Source organism: Oryctolagus cuniculus, chromosome 4, assembly GCF_051225735.1.
Source record: "Oryctolagus cuniculus isolate XC-2025 breed Fujian yellow rabbit chromosome 4, ASM5122573v1, whole genome shotgun sequence".
Classification (NCBI taxonomy): domain Eukaryota; kingdom Metazoa; phylum Chordata; class Mammalia; order Lagomorpha; family Leporidae; genus Oryctolagus; species Oryctolagus cuniculus.
In genome coordinates this window covers 144,008,151-144,022,945 of record NC_142870.1, presented here as the reverse complement: position 1 = coordinate 144,022,945, position 14,795 = coordinate 144,008,151, and the positions used below count along the sequence as shown (strand labels likewise).

Here is a 14,795-nt window from a genome sequence, read left to right as displayed (position 1 = left end):
ACAATATCCAATCTAGAAGACAGGTCTTTTGAAACAACTCAGAAAGAAAGAGAGGGAGGGAGGGAGGGAGGGAGAGAGGGGGAGGAAGGGAGGGAGGGAAGGAGAGGGAGGGAGGAAGTAAGAGAGGAAGAGAGGAAGGAAGGAAGGAAGATTTAGAAAGAACAAAAAGCAATATTTGGAATCTATGGGATATCTTCAAATGACCAAATATACAAGTCTTAGGAGTTCCTGAATATAGGGGGGGAAAATGGTTTAGAAAATCTAAGGCTAATCATCTGCCTGCGGCACCGGCACTCCAGGTTCTAGTCCCAGTCGGGGCTCAGGATTTTGTCGCGGTTGCTCCTCTTCCAGGCCAGCTCTCTGCTGTGGTCCGGGAAGGCAGTGGAGGATGGCCTAAGTCCTTGGGCCCTGCACCTGCATGGGAGACCAGGAGGAAGCACCTGACTCCTGGCTTCGGATCGGCGCAGTGCTGACCATGGCAGCCATTTGGGGAGGGTTCCAACAGAAGGAAGACCTTTTTCTCTGTCGCTTTCTCTCACTGTGTATAACTCTACCTGTCAAATAAATTTAAAAAAAAAAAAAAAGAAAGAAAGAAAACCAATTAAACTAAATAATAGCAGAAAATGTCCCCATTTTGGAGAAAGATATGAACATTCAGATAGAGGAAGGACGTAGAACCCTGAATCGGCATGATCAAGCTCTTTCAGAACTAAAACATAAAGAGACTATCCTAAAATTTTCAAGAGAGAAATGCCAGGTCACTTTTAAAGGAATTTCCATTACGTTGACAGCAATTTCTCAACAGAAACCCTGCAAGACAAAATAGAACGGAAAGATACATTCCAAGTCCAAAAAGAAAAAAAAATAGTTATATGTGTATGTATATAATGTCTACATATGAAATGAATGTGGCAAAATATTTTTAAAGTGTAAAATTAAAAAAAAAGTGTTCTGGTTACATTTAAGATGGACGAGGAATGTTCCTCCTTTCTCTTCCATTGGCAGCATCTATCAGACTTTAACAAAACATAGGGATCCTATTCATGGGCTCTGAAAAGCAGCAAGTAGTCAATAGATGGCAGAGAAGACGCGAAGTACCACCAAAGTAGCAGCAAGTTTACTGGTTTAGTTCTTTCTTCCTGTGCTCAACATAGTCCATATCCTTGGTGTGGGCTCCCCGGAACAGAGGAAGCTCAGGAAAACCCTTCCACTTCCAGCTCAAAGAATAGGGAGAGAACGCCTAATACTAAGAGAGAGAACAGAAGAAACCCCAAGGTCCCCCATTATTTTCTCTGTTCTTCTGTGTCCTACCCACTGAGCTATATCATAATAGCAGCAGCAGCATCCACAGTCTATATTCCCAATAAAGTAGGGTCTTTTAGCTTTTTACTCATTAAAGTTCTTATTTGATGAAATATTAAGCCTTTTTACTGGAATGCAAATTTAAAATATGTTATCTCAAAAACTAAAAAAAGAAAAAGATAGAAAGGTAGAAGGAAGGAGAATAGGAAGGAGGGAGGGAGGGAATACCATTATGTTTCTAGACTTGTACCTACAAATCATATTGAATCTGTTAAATTAATTAAAATAAAATAAAATAAAATGGGGGAGGGGAGGATGACCCAGAACAGCAAAAATTCTAAAGAAAGGAACGCTTCTTCTCTATTAAGAGATTTCCCTAGAGAGTGGGAAAGCCCCCCATACTTTTTCCTCTCCCTACCCTCCCACATTTGGCTCAAGATGTGGCATCACCAATTGGAGGTGCACATCTAAGCAGGATGATAAACCTCAGCTTTCCAGCCACAGAATCCAAAGGGCCACTTTAGAAAGTACCAGAGAGATCATAGACAGGCAGAAGCTCACGAAAATCAGCTCCTTCAGCTTGTGAAATCCTGGGCTGACTCACAAATCTTGAGGACTACAGTATAGGCTAGAACACTATGCAGACCCATGGTAGCCACTGAGCAGCACGTACATGAGCCAGCGGTGAAAATCACTTGTGGGCTGTGTACATTGTACAGACATTGGAACTGACTACCCGAAGAAGGCTGCTCTGGAGTTGTGCCTTCAACTCAACAGGATCAACCGCCTCCTGAAAAAAAAAAATTAACATTCTCCATATGATAGAAACAAGGTACAAATCTCAGAACCACATTACAGTATTCAAGGGTGGGTGTTTGGTGCAGTGGCTTACGTCTTTACTTGAGATACTCTCATCCAATATCAGGGTGCTTGATTCAAGTCTCAGTAGCTCCGCATGCAAGCTAGCTTCCTGCTGATACCGATCCTGAGAGGCAGCAGGTGATGGCTCAAGTACTTGAGTCCCTGCTACCCATGTGGAAAAACCCAAAGGGGTTCCAGGCTCCTGACTTTGGCCTGATTTGGGGACTGAACCACTGGATATAAAGTCTCTTTCTTTCTCTCTCTTTCTCCACCCCCTGCCTTCAAAATAAAATGAAAATAAATAATTTTTAAATTTATCTTTAAAAAATAATTAAAAAAAAAATTAAGACACTAACCACCCTCAACTAGCCAAATATCACAGAAAAAAGAACAAACAAACCTGTTGGGTTCCTGAACTAGGATCCCGACATGTCGAGATGCGCACCCCAAAGATTCAGATTCCAAACCAGTAGATGCAACACGCAAGAGGATTTATTCAATGTCTGCGCAGACGGGCCTCTGGACAGCACAAAGCCATCCAAAGAAGAAGCCCCGAACAGTTGTTAACTAGCATTTTTAAAGGGAAAAACCACACAATTTACTTAATACACACAATTTACACGCTAATTGGAGGGTTTAAATGATACACACACGATTCACACACTGATTGGAGGATTTAAATGAGGGGGTTAGTGGAGGGAAAATTTTTCTGGCTATCGCAGGAGTCACTTTAAGACTTTAGGGTGGGATATCTGCTGCTCGCCAGAAGGTGCTCTGCAACTAGGAGTTATCACAAAGCCTCGAGGCGGGGTTCCTGCTGGGAACCACATCTCAAGTGACAGCTGGTGCCTAGGGCTCTTTCTAGGGACTAGCACACTAAGTGGGGCAAAGGTTACTTCTAAGAATTAACTCACTAAGTAGGACAAAGGTTACTTCATCTGGGACGGAGAGGAGTGGCTCTTCAAAACCTTCAGCTTTATCCTCACCCGTACCAGCAAAGACTGGGCCGATGCAGTGTACTCCCAGCCTTTATGCAGGATCAGGAGGAGAGAGAGGAGATGCTGGTGCAGGGGATGGTGGCATTAGAGATGGTCAAGCCTAGAGCCAGGACTTCCATCCCAGAAGTAAGGAAGACCCTGTGGGACCGTGAATCTAGACTTTCAGTACTCCACTACACAGTAACAACACATTCTTCCTTTCTCCCTCTAGGACAGTATCAAGGAGGCCAGGTAGAGAGGGAAAACTTCACAACCAGCTCAGAATTAGAAAGACTATCGACTCACAGTGTCATTGGAGACCACAGTGGAAAGCAGCAATAAGGCACCCCTGTCCCTACTCAGTCTAGTGAAGAATCTGAATTCCCACCCCACCCACCATCAGCAAGGAGCCCCTACCTTCCATGTGTTAACAGACGCCAGGAAGAGAACTTGAACCCAGACTGCCACCTGAATACAGCATGGTAATGCCCTTCAATTCTCTACTACAGCACTGACAAGGGATGCCTGCTAACACACAAGGTCAAATAAGATGGGCCTGGCGCTGTGGCATAGCGGGTAGAACTGCTGCCTGCAGTGCTGGCATCCCATGTGGGCTCTGGTTCGAGTCCTGGCTGCTCCACTTCCCATCCAGCTCTCTGCCATGGCCTGGGAAAGCAGTAGAAGATGGCCCAAGTCCTTGGGCTCCTGCACCCACATGGGAGACCTGGAAGAAATTCCTGGCTTCTGGCTTCGGATCGGTGCAGCTCTAGCCATTGTGGTCATTTGGGGCATGAACCAGCAGATGGAATACCTCTCTTTCTCTCTCTCTCTCCCCGCCCCCTTCTCTGCCTCTCTCTCTCTGTGTGTAACTCTGACTTTCAAGTAAATAAATAAATCTTAAAAAAAAAAAAGATTAAATAAGATGCAAAGACTTATAATGCTCCCAAATGTCTAGGATTCAACAGGAAGATCTGAATTTGAGTGAGAAAAGGTCATCAATAGACATCAACAGTGACAGATATAATAAAATCATCTGACAAAAAATTTACAAGCAATGTGATAATGTTTCAATGTACAATTACAAACATGCTTGAAACAAAATATCACAAGCTTGGCAAAGAAATATAATATATAAGAAGAAAAAACTTAAGATTTTAAAGCTTGAAAATGCAATAACCAAAATTAAAAAAATTCCAAGAACGAGTGCAACACTACAATGGAAGGGACAGAGAAATATTCTGCAAACTGGAAGAAAACAATAAAAACTACCTACTTTCTGAAAGACATAAAGAAAACTTGGAGCAGGGAGGGGAAGAATTTCAGGGACCCATGGAACTATAACAAAAGACCTAACATTCGTTAGAATCCCGGAGAGGAGGCAGTAAAACGGCACAGCTGAAAAACTACCTGAATCAATCATGGCTAGGTGTGTCCCAAATCTGAAAGAGACATGCAATTATAATTAATGAACATAAAATAAAGTCTACACAGGACAAACCCAGATACCCACCTCAAGACACATAGCACACTTCTAAAACTACACACAGAGAATAAATCCTGAAAGAAGCAAGAGAAATACAATCTATAAGGGTATCTCAAAAAGTTCATGGAAAATGGAATTAAAAGATAAGTTTATTTTAGTATAAAAAGTTTAAAATCCATGTAAACCTTTTCCATAATACAAATTTCCATGCGTTTTTGAAGACTGCTCACATTACCTAAAGGGAAAACAGAATTGTAGAGGATTCTTCACCAGAAATCACAGAAGGCAGAAGGAACCGACAAATATTTTTCAAGCACTGAGAGAAAATAACTGTCAGGGCTGGCATTGTCACATACTGGGTAAAGCGCTGCCTGTGATGCCAGCATCCTAAATGGGTACTGGTTCATGTCCTGGCTGCTCCACTTCCAATCCAGGTCCCTGCTAATGGCCTGGGAAAAGCAGCAGAAGATGGCCAAGTGCTTGAGTTTCTGCCACCCACATGGGAGATCTGCAAGAATCTCCTAGGTCCTGGCTTCAGCCTGGCTCACCCTGGCCATTGTAGCCATCTGGGAAGTGAAGCAGCAGATGGAAGATTGATCTCTCTGTCTCTAACTCTGACTTTCAAATTAAGTAATTAATTTTTTAAAAGGTCAATCCTGAATCTTGTGCCCAGCAAAAATATCCTTCAGTATTAAAGGGGAAATCAAGACACTCTCTGGTGATGAGAAGCTAAGAAAATATTACTACAAGATCTAAGTTCTCTAGGCAGAAAAAAAAATCTTAGAATAGAATAGAATATGAGAAGAGAAGAAAAAATATAACAAGTAACAAGCAAAGAAAAAAAAAACAGCAACCTTTCCTTTTCCTCTTGAGTTTTGAAAATTCTGATTGATGGCCAAAATGAAGATTATAATATTATCTGATGTGATTTTAAATAAGTGTAGATGAAATATTTAAGCCTATTATATATAGGAGGTTAAAGACACATAAAGGGAGACAATGTTTCTACAATTCACTTCAACAGGTAAAATGGTAACATCAATAAACCCCAATACATTACCCACATATATGATGCAATACCTAGAGCAACCACAAAAGAAGACATACAAAGAAATTCAAACCAAAACCAAATGAACGTAAACCTCTAAAAATGTTAAAGTACCACAAAAGAAGCCAGGAAAAATAACAGAAAAAAATAAAAAGAAGAAACAAAAATGACACAAACAGAAAACCAAAAAATGATTAGGCAAGTTTATATCTTAATATATCAATAATTGTATTAAACACAAATTGTCTAAATACAGAAATTATGGTACAAATAATATCCAATTAAAAGCTTGAGATTGGCAGACTGTATTTTTAAAATGATCCAATTATATGTTAAGTATAAGAAAGTCACTTTAAATACAATGATAAGTACAGTGAAATTAAAAGGATGGAATAAAGACACACTATACAAACATTAATTAAAAGAAAGTATAAGTAGCTGTATCAACATCAAATAAAAATCTTTATCAGGGTGATGGAGAGACATTAAATAATGATGAAGAGTTGCTCCACAAGAAGATATAAAAACCATAAATGTGAATGCCCTGGATAACAGCTGCCAAATTTGTGAAGCAAATCTGAATAAAAAAGAAATGAGAAATATACAAATCTAAGATAATAGTTGGATACTTCAAGAATTCGTTATCAATAATTGATAGGACAACTAGACAGAAGATCACATACATGTAGAACTCAACAACACCATCAATCAACAGTGTTCGATGTTTCTAGAACATTCTACATAATAAAAACACATTGCAAACACCTATGAAATGTATAGATAGGCTATATCCTGGGTCATGAAGCAAACCAACAAATTTTAAGAAACTGCAATGACCAATTTTTTTTTCTAAGGTGAAATAAAACTAGAAATCAATAACAGAAAGATAACAAGAAAACATCCAAATACTTGGAAACTAAACAACACACCTCTAAACAGCCCAAGAGCAAACAGGAAGTATCAAAGACATTTTGAAATGCACATAAACTGAAAATTAAAACACAAACATACGCACACACAAATTTGTGGAATTCAGCTAAAGTAGTGCTGAGAGGGAAATTTGTTGCACTAAATGTTTACTTTAGAAAAAGAAAAAGTCTCTAATAACTGAAGTTTTCACCAGAAGTGTCCAGGCCTTAATAGGTTTTTTTGAAAAATTCAACCAAATACTGAAAGAATTAACATCAGCTCTACACAATCTCTTCCAGAAAATAAAGTGAGGCAGGGACTGGCTCTGTGGCATAGTGGGTAGGGCTGACGCCTGCAGTGTCAGCATCCCATATGGGCGCCGGTTTGAGTCCCCAGCTGCTCCACTTCCGATCCAGCTCTCTGCTATGGCCTAGGAAGGCAATGGAAGGTGGCCCAAGTCCTTGGGCCCCTGCACCCATGTGGGAAACCCAGAAGAAGCTCCTGGCTCCTGGCTCCTGGCTTCTGGCTCCTGGCTTCAGATAGGCAGCCAATTGGAGGGTGAATCAGCAGATGGAAGACCTCTCTCTCTCTCTCTGCCTCTCCTCTGTTTAACTCAGACTTTCAAATAAATAAATAAATCTTAAAAAAAAAAAAAGTAAGGAAGTAAGGCAAGCATTTTCCAACACATTCTTTGAAACCAGACAAAAAGAGAGAGAGGGAGGAGAAAGAGGGGAGAAGGGGGAAGGGGAAAGAAAAGAGATCTGGCATTGTGGCGTAATGGGTTAAGTTACTGCCTATAACGCCAGCATCCCTTATGGGCACTGGTTGCTGTCTTGGCTGCTTCATTTCCAATGCAGCTCCCTGCTAATGTGCCTGGGAAAGCAACAGAAGGTGGCACAAGTACTTGGGCCCCTGCACCTATGTGGGAGACCCAGAAGAAGCTCCTGGCTCCTGGCTTCCACCTGGCCCAAACTCACCCAGACGCAGCTGTTGTAGCCATTTGGGGAGTAAACCAGCAGATAGAAGATTCTCTCTCTGCCTTTCAAATAAAAAAATAAATCTTTAAAAAAAATCAAACCACAGGCCAATATCCCTCATTAATATAGGTGTAAAAATTCTTAACAAAACATTAATAAGGAAAAATCAGCAAAATATAAAAATTATATATTATGACCAAATTTATTTCAGGGATGGTGACTGGTTTGATTTTTAAAATCAAGCCATGTAATCCACCATATTAACAGGTTAAAAAAGAAAAGTCACATGATTCTATCAATTGATGCAGAAAAAGCACTCTGACAAAATTTAAATCCATTTTAATAAAAATTCTTAGGAAACTAGGAATAGAGGGAACTTCCTCAACTTGTAAAAGAAATCTACCAAAAACACCTTCAGCTGACATTCAAATGTTCTTCCCCCAGCTCAGGAAGAAGCCTCAGATGTCTGTCTGCACTATTGCTGTCCAACACAGCAGTAAAGTATGAACAGGACAAAGAGAGTGACAGCTTCCTGTCTGCAGCTGACATGATTGTCTACACAGAAAGTCATGAGAAAGCTATACCCTCAGAATCCTAGATCCAGTACACTTGAGTTCAGGAAGGTCACAGGATGTGAAACACACAAAAATTAACTATTTCTCTACACTTACAATGAGCATGTGGAAACCAAAGACCCCAATACTGGGGCCGGCACTGTGGCGCAGTGGGTTAACAACCTGGCCTGCAGTGCCAGCATCCCATATGGGCACTCGTTCTAGTCCCGGCTGCTCCTTTTCCAATCCAGCTTTCTGCTATGGCCTGGGAAAGCAATAGAAGATGGCCCAAGTCCTTGGGCCCCTGCACCCACGTGGGAGAGCCAGAGGAAACTCCTGGCTTCTGGCTTCAGATCAGCACAGCTCCAGCCATTGCAGCCAACTGGGAGTGAACCAGCAGATGGAAGACCTGTCTCTCTCTCTCTCTCTGCCTCTCTGCTCTCCATGTAACTCTGACTTTCAAATAAATAAATAAATAAATACTACAATACTTTGTGGAGCTCTTTACTTAGTATAGAGTTCATTGTATGTGTATAAAGTTAATTGAAAATAAGAATGGCAATAGGAGAGGGAGGAGGAAGAGGGGTGGGAGTGTGGGTTGGAGGGTGGGTAGGGTGAGAAGATTTACCAAAAATAAATTAAAAAATAAATTGTTACACAAAAAATATAAATTTAAAAAATAAATAAAAATTAAAAATAAAAAGACAAACAAAAAAGACTACAATACTGATGAAAGATCAAAATAAAGGGAGAGATGGATCCTTCCATTTTACATAATAAAGACATCAATTCTCCCCACTGACACACAGTTTGCATGTAATTTCCATCAAAATATCAGCGACATTTTTTGTAGGTATAGGCAGAATTATTCTAAAAAACAGATGGAAAAATAAAAGAATGGGAATAGTTGAATTTTTTTGAAAAAGAAGTATATAGGAAGGACAGCCTCCACGTGATTTTTAAGATTTATTATAGAACATTGTGACCAAGACAGAAGTTGGTGAACAAATGGATACATGCTTCAGCCAATGGACTCAGCTGAGTTAACTTACTGCCACCATTGGTAAAGAAGGTCTTCAGGAGGGTCTGAGTCAAAATTTCAATGAATTTGCTCTACAAACAGTTGCATAAAACTAGTTTCCACGCCTTCTAAAATGTCTGTATAGCCGCTTTCAAAAACACCTTTAGGGACACCTTCAGAGCTTCCATTCTTGGGCTCTCCTCAACCTCCTCCCACCCACCACCCTCAAAGGAAGTGGTTCCAAAGCGTGGTATCCAAACTAGCAACAGCATCACAGCTGAACTTGATAGTAAAGCAGAATCTTAGGCCTCACGCAAACCTCCTGAAGCACAGAAGCCAGGAAGCAACGGAGCCACCTGACAATAGTTCTATCATCTCAAGACCTACATGATCCCTATTAGGTTCTCCTTGCTCTGAAGATAAACAGACCCCTGCCTATGCCAGGCTCCTTAGCAGTTAGGGGCCCAAGGCTGACCTAGATTGACCTACAGCTCCTTATAAACTCAGTGTGATACAGGACACATCTACTAGATGGCACCTCTACCTAATTCCGAGCAAAACCTTCAATATTCTTCCCCTGTATTAGAATGCACATCACTTTTCATGAAACGGCCTGTATACTTAATGTTAAACAATGCTCAGAGAAGAGCCACCCACTGAGTAGAACCCATGCTACCTGCATACCTGGTTTTCTCAAGAAAGCTTGCTGTTTGCTGTTCCTTGTTTCCCCACTCATTCATGAATTCTTTCTCGAAGTGAAGCCAAGGACGTGGGTACCAGAGGAGCCGCTTCTGATTGAGAAACTCAAGATGAGGCCCAGCACAATCTATGTTGTAACAAGCTCTGGGGGTGATTCTGATGCACACTCATGCTTGAGAACCATGGGACCAGAGCTTAATAAATCCAGAACCTGGTCACACTGTGTGTAAAATAGAACTCTAACGCACATTGGTTTCCAACCAGAACTGTGTTATATGCATGCAACTTGCAAACAAGTTCTTGTACTGTGGGAGGTGGAGCCTGTTACTCAGGAAGAAACCAAACCAAACAAAGCACACACATTACAAATCCATGCGAAATATTAGCAGCTGGCTTTTTCTGGCTGGTAGAATAATTGATGATTTTCCCACTGGACTATTTGCAAATATCTTATAACAATCACACATTATTTAAAGTGTTAAGAAATGGACTGCAAAATGAAAGGAAAAATGTACAGTCCATCAAGTATGAACATTCATAAAACACAACCAAAAATACTTTCCGCCCATTCCAAACAAGGAAATATTTCATTTCAGACCAATCAAACCATGACTGCTTGGCTGATTCTTTCTCTTTCGGTTCCTGAGAGTCTCAGCTTCTAGGCCTCCAAATACGTTGACTTGGTCATTGTGTGTGGTGGTCATGGTAGGCACGGCCACTGCAGGTGTGGGCCAGTCATTTCAGGAGACGGGCAATACCTCGCATCTCTCAGAACCTGGAGCTCCTCAAGGAGGAGGGAAGCCCCCACCTCCTTGGTGTAATGCATCCTAGTGAGGCACAAGTCACCCAAGCTCTCAGCTGTTCTCAGATAAAGCCAGCACCAACAAACTCCCCAGGGTCCCGCTCACGTGTCCCGCTACGTGCTGCACCCCCACCCCCGATTTTTTTTCCAAAGCAGACAATGTGGTATTGTGATTAGATATAAACTGAAAGTGTATTTTCTGCCCTTCAGTAATTACACCGCCTTATGGTAGCATTATTCAGTGTGAAGCCTTATTATGCTGCAGAATGAAATTCTGTATAATTTTCTTCTCCTCCAATGCACAAATGGAAATCATATTTTGGTCTGAGTTGGGAAGAAAGGCTCAGTTATCACTTGTGAGCTTGGTGTTATTTTCCCCAGAATTAAAAAATCCATCTGGGTGTCCGACCTCGCTCACCCTGCTGCCTCTCCATTCAGCCTTTTGTATGCAGATGAACCTTATCAATTTCCACCGCCTCAAAAGCTCGCACCCAGCTTGGTGCCTCCCCCTGGTCCGTGCGGCTTTAATGGAAATGCATGAGGTTTTTTTTTTCTTTGATGTCTGTGCAATATACGCATGTGGATAAAAACCTGTGCTTTTATTTAGGGGGAGGGGGAGGAGGCTTCAAATCAAAGTTAAAGTCTCTACCCTATCGCGCCTCGCTGGCGATTAGCGGAGGAGAGAAAGGAACAGCAAATCCAACACAGAGGCTGTGAAACTGGGGTTATTCAGATTATTGACTAACAAATAAAGGGGCATGGGATGTCACATTTGTATTCTAAGGGTTTTCATCCCGCCACAGGCCTCATCAACAACTTAGTGGAGTGCTACTAAATCCCTGTGTTAACACGCCGGGGCTCTGGGGGCTCCGTGTGATTAACGCGTTAATTGCGGCTCCCTCAGGCCTGCCGCTGGCTGTGTCAATAATTCACTTAAGGCCAGTTGGCCCGCCAGTACCTCTACAGCCTAGTGTAAACAACTCGCAAATAACACCACTCAACCAGCTACCCCAATGCCAATGCTGCTTCCCGCTATTAGCAACTGCCAATGAAGGATTCATCCATCGGTTTCATCCCCTGGTGACAAGGTGGCAAAGCCGAATCTTGAACTGTCAGCAATCCTCTGGGTGCCAGGGCCAGAGCCGGCAGCCTGGCTTCCACCAAAGGGAAGGACACGCGCGGCCCTGAGAGACGCTGCTGTCCCAGGCCAGGTCTACCCTGTGCAAAGTACAGGGTGATATGAAAAAACGACAGGCTAAGGCAGCCAAGGACCCTCCCTCTTCACTCACTGGGGAAGAAGGAGGAAAAAGAAGTCACTGGGGTTCAGGTTTTCTTTGGCCCTGGGTAGCCCACCTGCTCATAACATTTGTGACAGATAAGATTAACTCTATTGGCTGCCATTTGACATTGTGATTGGATAGTGCAATTAGCAGGAACCTTGAATTGAGTCAAGAATGAGGTCGTCTTTTCCAAGCTAGGGAGCACCTGCTGTGTGAACTTGAGCTTCGCTGCTGGGATCAGGTGTGCTCATTTGAGAAACAGAGGGGATAGTTGTCCTGTTTACCTAATGAGTGTTGTAAGGGCTTTAAAAGAATGATAAATACGTAAATATTTTTGATAACTTATAAGTAGTAATCTAAATGAGGAATTAAGCTTCTTGCTGATTAATATGCTAAAAGTAATATCTGATTCTGCAGTACTTTAAAATCCTCAGAGTAATCATATATATGAGGATTTCAAACATAAGCAAGAAGGATTAATCTACTTTCTAATTTTTATTATTATTTTAAAATTATTTATGAGGCAGAGAGAGCATGCGCACACTCCCATCCTCTGTTTATTTCCCGAATGTTCTCAATGGTTGGGAATGGGCCTGGCCAAAATTAAGAATAGGGAACGCAATCCAGTTCTCCCCTGGGGCTAGCAGGAACCCAATGACTTGGACCCTCACTGCTGCCTCCCAAGGTGTGCATTGGCAGGAATGCTGGAGTCAGGAGCAGACTAGAACCCAGGCAGTTTAATGTGGGATGTGAGCCTCTTCACAAGTGTCACAGCCACTAGGCCAAATGTCACCCCTCCACCTTTTTGCATCTGATTACTGGCCTCTCCCAACTTTTGCCTCAACAGGAAACAACTCCTCCTAAAGAGGTTTGTTCTTGGTTTGGCTCTTTAATCTGAAGGATTAGAACTTACATGAAACCGGCGCCGCAGCTCACTAGACTAATCCTCCACCTGCAGCACTGGCACCCCGGGTTCTAGTCCCGGTTGGGGCGCCGGATTCTGTCCCGGTTGTTCCTCTTCCAGTCCAGCACTCTGCTGTGGCCTGGGAAGGCAGTGGAGGATGGCCCAGATCCTTGGGCCCTGCACCCGCATGGGAGACCAGGAGAAGCACCCGGCTCCTGGCTTCAGATCAGCGCAGCGCGCTGGCCGCAACGCACCAACCATAGTGGCCGCTTAGGGGATGAACCAACAGAAAAAGGAAGACCTTTCTCTCTGTCTCTCTCTCTCTGTCTAACTCTGCCTGTCAAAAAAATTTAAAAAATTAAAAAAAAAAAAACTGACATGAGTCTCTACTCATTCTTCCTAGATCTGCTCTTTGGAACCCCAAAGAACATACCTCTTCCTGCATTGCATCCAGGGGACTTGATGTCACAATGCCAGAATCATCAACTCTTGCAGAGGGATCTGGAAGTAAGACCCTAGATCAGCAATCAACCAAGACATCTTAGTTTTCCTTTTAAAAATTTAAAAGTGAACACATACATGGTTTAAAAAAAAAAAAAAAAAGGTCAAACATAGCACAAGGGGTAAAGTGACAAATACATGTGGCCATCTACTCCTTCCTTCCTTGTACTCCATGTCCACTTCCCAGAAATCACTGTTACAAACCTAAAAGGATGTACAAAGTTGAGTAATATTATGCACATTTTCCTGCAGCTTTTTTGCTGAATGATGCCCTATGCATCTGAACATAATAGCATGTGTAACGTACCAAAAGTGTTTAATGGAAAAGTATATGCAACAGAATTCTGCATCTAAATCCATATATGAGAATGACCAATTCAAATGAGCCTAGTTTTCTTTAATTGTGCTATAATTATGAATTCTATTATCAGGTTTGCCAGCCTTATGCAATGATGAGGTAACTTCTCTAACCTCTTTTTCTCTTCCCCACGTCATGGAACGCTTTATGTGATGTGGAAATTTATCTGTTCCTAAAAAGATGAGTAACACTCACGCTTTAACACAGTCAGCACCTGTCTCCTTTTGAGATGCACTTTCTTACTCCTTCAACTGCTTTACATACATTCTAATCAGATTTTCTATTTTCTAAGCAGATTTTATAACTCATATTTTCCTAAGCATTTTTCATTTTATATGTTTGCTATTGATATAAAGTTGTACTTCATAATTTTGTCTCCTATATGTCTATAATCATATATCATTTACACTTGTCTTGTTTATTTGTTCATTCTCTCTTTTGTCCTTAATTGTGTTTACCAAATATTCATACATTTTAGTAATCTTTAAAAAAAAACAAGTTTTGGATATAGTCATTTACCTTATCTTTCATAACTCAACGATTTCTTCTTTCATTTTTAAGAATTATGTTTTCCTAATTTCTTTGGAATCATTGTGCTGTTGATTTAATATTAGTATTTCTTGGCTTCTAGTAAATGCCTGTGATGCCACACATTCTCCTCTGTGTCTGCCCAATCCATAGACTATGATAAGTGTGTTTAAAGATTTATGTATTTATTTGAGAGGCAGAGTTACAGAGAGATAGAGGGAAGGACAGAGAGGTCTTCCATCCTCAGGTTCACTTCCAAAATGGCCACAAAGGCCAGAGCTGTGCTGATCCAAAGCCAGGAGCCAGGAGCCTCTTTCCAAGTCTCCCACATGGATGCAGGGGCCCAAGCACTTGAGCCATCTTCCGCTGCTTTTCCAGGCCATTAGCAGGGACCTAGATCAGAAGTAGAACAGCTGGGACACAAATTGGCACCCATATGGGATATTGGTGCCACAGGCGGAAGCTTAACCTACTACACCATAGCTCAGGCCCCTATAAGCATGTTTTTAATTTTATGTATTTCCAGAGTTAGTAATGACCATTTTTTTACTTCTTTCATTTACAAAATTATTCAGAAACATAATTTTTAAT

The 14,795-nt window shown here is 41.6% G+C and overlaps 1 protein-coding gene and 1 long non-coding RNA gene across 2 annotated transcripts in view; one reads left to right on the top strand and one right to left on the bottom strand.

Annotated features, from left to right (window-relative positions):
- The window catches only part of ARMC8 (armadillo repeat containing 8), an 862,269-nt gene that overhangs the window by 271,324 nt on the left and 576,150 nt on the right, over window positions 1-14,795 (top strand). The gene's annotated exons all lie outside the window — the stretch shown is intronic.
- On the bottom strand, window positions 98-9,778 carry LOC127482795 (uncharacterized). The gene is made up of 3 exons (XR_016232792.1): window positions 9,164-9,778; window positions 1,976-2,092; window positions 98-554 (listed from the first exon to the last, which is right to left on the bottom strand). It is a non-coding gene; the product is annotated as an uncharacterized LOC127482795 (long non-coding RNA).